At 46.6% G+C, this 3640-nt stretch overlaps 1 pseudogene; it reads right to left on the minus strand.

Annotated features, from left to right (window-relative positions):
• Positions 1–830: 830 nt before the first annotated feature.
• LOC124965637 (non-histone chromosomal protein HMG-17-like) lies at positions 831–1101 on the minus strand (annotated as a pseudogene).
• Positions 1102–3640: the final 2539 nt, after the last annotated feature.

Below are 3640 nucleotides of genomic sequence, written 5' to 3' on the forward strand. Positions count from 1 at the left end.
TTTGTTTGTTTGTTTCCAAGCCAAACTGTATCCAGCTTTATTAAAGATATTTTTCATAAACAATCATGGTATTTCAGGCAGGACATGGGCAGACAATCGTTAATAGTATACGACAACTTTCAAACTCCCTTCTTCGATGGACTACCAAAATCAGAAAGCCACGATAAAACCCAATGAAATCTTCATTTGATGCTCCACATAGGGAAAGTTTAGAGTGAGGGTTGACATTTCACATTTAGCATGTTGTTTAACAACTTTTCACAAGTCGACCCTGACTTTCAGGAAATGAAATGAAAATGGCAAAAATTATTAATCTGAAGATCCACAATCTAGAAAAGGAACTGCTGCTCTTCTGAGGGACAATATCTCAATCATGTCACTGGGAAGTCCAGATTGCCAACACACTGGTAAAACCAATTGTTGGGAGACAGGTTCCCAACAGGTCTGAGTTTAGGGGAGTTAAGTCTATGCCGATGGCAGAGAGGGAGAGGAGGACATAAGATGAATTTGAGTTTTTCCATACCACAAGGCGTTTGTGCCAAGGTGGCTATGTGTGCCAACATCAGGGAATCCCTCCTCTTGGGAGCCAAGAGGAAGTCTCTCAAACTAGCAGGGGAAGGTGTTTTCCCCCACAGCAATCCAGCTTTGGAGACATTCTACTAGTGACGTATGCGCCTTCCCCTGAAAACAGTAATGAAGTGTTCTGTGTGCTAACAACATAGCTTAAAAAAAAAAAAAGGAAAACAAAATTCTGCATTTTTGTAAAACTTGATAAAAAAATAGTATTTCAAACTGTACAAAAGTACACAGTTATCAAAAATGCACACACTTTACTTGGCATCTCCAGCACCGTCAGCTTTCTGTGCCTGGCCTGTTTTGGCATCCCCATTCTCTGCAGGGTTATTCCCATCCTTGCCAGCGTCAGCTTTTCCCTTTTCCCTTTGGGTACCTTCTCTCCCTTCTTTGCAGGGGCCTTTTTAGGTTTGGGCTCTGGCTTTGGAGGAGCAGGTTTAGCAGACAGCCTTGCTGGCTTCTCTGTGGTTCGTCCTTCGCCTTGGCTTTATCTCCTTTAGCATCCCCTTCGACCTTTCTCTTGGGCATGGTGGCGACGGCCATGGGACGCAGGCGCTGGATGCGGGGACGCAGCAGCACGTGGCTTTGGTTGGTCCGGGGGTCGTTCTCGCCTCTTCTTCTTCACGCTGCTCCAGGAGATGCATTTTGGCTGTGCAGCAACTCAGGAATTTGTTCAGTTGCAAAAACCAGCGGCTCAAGATTCAAACAGATATGGACTGATTCATGCACCCCCAAAATTCAGGCATTGACGTTCTAACCCTCACTACCTTAGCATGTGACAGCAGGGTGGCAGGTGCCACCTCAAAATATGTCACTTTGGCCTCAGGATTATTTTGAGCGGAACATACTTCTTTTTTTTTTCCCCCTCCCGGGGATTCGAACGTGGGCCCTTGCACATGCTAGGCGAACACTCTCCAAAGTTAGTTATTTCTTCAGCTCTGAACATACTTCTTGAGAAACAGCAGATGCCACAGGGGAGCTCCCAACTCCCTTTTCTTCTTGAGAGCAGGAGATCAGATTCCCACAAATGCTTCTCTTTGTTCAGCTCAGTGCATAAGAACGTAGGTCTGGCCACTCCCCGGGTCTGCATTTCACATCCCCCCCCACCACTCCGTGTGCATGTCAAACCTGTATGCTTGTCTCCGGCTGAACTGTAGCAAGCTCCTCTTGTGGTCCTGCCCTTCGATTTACCTTTGTTCCAATGGCCCTCAAGGTTCAGGATATGCATGGTGAGAGGTGACATGAAGCAGAAGTTGGAATCATTATAATTAACCTAGCATGTGGGCACCGTAGGAGAGGTTGAATGTTATTATACACAACCCACGAGTCAGAGTGAGCGACAGAACACAGCTGAGTTATGTGTTGCAATCAGGCAACAAGGTTTGGGCAGAACCGTCTCCAAAAATTCCAAATAACCAATACCTGGTGGATGGGTAGTAGCTACCATGCCAAAACCCCAGGTTTCCCCCTCCAGGATTTTGACCCAGGGGGCAGGGACAAATTATTCAATTTCTCCTCGGGATATTATTGTTTGGATTATATCCCCTTCAAATGTATATGTTGTGCTCAAACCTCCAGTGACCTGGATATGAAATAAGGTCTTTTTTTTTTTTTTTTTTTTTTTGGTACCAGGGTGCTTAATCACTGAACCACATCCCCAACCCTTTTTTAGATTTTATTTAGAGACAGGGTCTTGCTGAGTGACGTAGGGCCTCACTATGTTGCTCAAGCCAGCTGCCTCAGCCTCCTGGGTCACTGGGACTTCAGGTGTGTGCCACGGCCCTCAGTTGGAAATGAGGGCTTCACAGAAATAATTTGGTTAAAATGAATTTGTTATTGTGGGGCCTCATTCAATATGACTAGTGTCCTTATAATAAGGGAAAGCTCGGACTCAGACACACACTCAGGGAGAATGTCACATGAAGACAATGGCAGAGATCTACAAGTGAGAGAATGCCAGAGATTGCCAGCAGGACACCAGAAGCTTAGAGTGAGTAATGGAACAGATTTTCTTTTACAGTCTTTGGAAGGAACCAACCCTCTGACATCTTAATCTTGGATTTCTAGCCTCTGGAACTGCCAGGCAATCAATTTCTGTTTAAGCCACTCAGTCTGTGTGATTTTGTTAAGCAACCATAGGAAACTAATGCAGATGGCACATGAAGCCATGGGATTGATGAGATTGCCTAGGAAGACCATGTTGATGCAGAGAGAAGGGAGGGAGGGAGGGAGAAGGCTGGTACCTGGGTCATGGATTGAAGGGAAATTGTCTCTTCCACAGTAGAAGAAATGAGGCAGACCTGGGTGTTGATTGTAGAGATTGGGTTTCTCAGAAGCCATCTCTTTGATGCACATTCCTGCACAGTGAGATATTAGAAGGTATCCCAGGAGCTGGGCGTGATGGTGCATGCCTGTAATCCCAGCAATTTGGGAGGCTGAGGCAGGAATATTCTAAGTCCCAGGCCAGCCTCAGCAACTTAGTAAGACCGTGTCTCAAAATAAAAAATAAAAAGGGCGGGGGTTGTGACTCAGTGGTTAAACACTTTTGGTTTCAATCTTCAGTACCAAAAAAAAAAAAAAAAAAAAAAACAGTATCCCAGGAAAAACCTACATTGAAGGGGGATGAAAGACCAGGAAGGGAGAGAGGTCAAGCAAGAACACAAGGACAGCCGAGCCGCCTGGAGGGTAACTGACCTGGGCTCCTCCTACAGGAGAGTCTCCTGCCTCAGTGTTACCCCAGCCCCAGGGAAAGGTTGCCAGGGATTTAAACCATCAGTAAAAGGGTAAGAGCTGCCCTTTGGATGAGAGAGGAGATGTCAATTGGAGCCACTCTGATTCTCTGAGTTAGGTGACCCAGGGACAGTTCACAGGCAGGGCCAGAGTCCTGGTGGGGAGTGAAAGCCCAGGGGAACCACGGGCCCCAAACTATGGAGGAAACCCAGGGGCCGCGGGCAGGGCTCTGATGGCCCCTACTACACAGATGCAGGTGAATGGGGGTTGGCAGGACACTAGGTTAACACATAAGAGGCCGTATGTCCCCTTCTATCCTATACAGGGGACATCTGAG

The sequence above is a fragment of the Sciurus carolinensis genome, chromosome 1, assembly GCF_902686445.1.
Source record: "Sciurus carolinensis chromosome 1, mSciCar1.2, whole genome shotgun sequence".
NCBI lineage: Eukaryota > Metazoa > Chordata > Mammalia > Rodentia > Sciuridae > Sciurus > Sciurus carolinensis.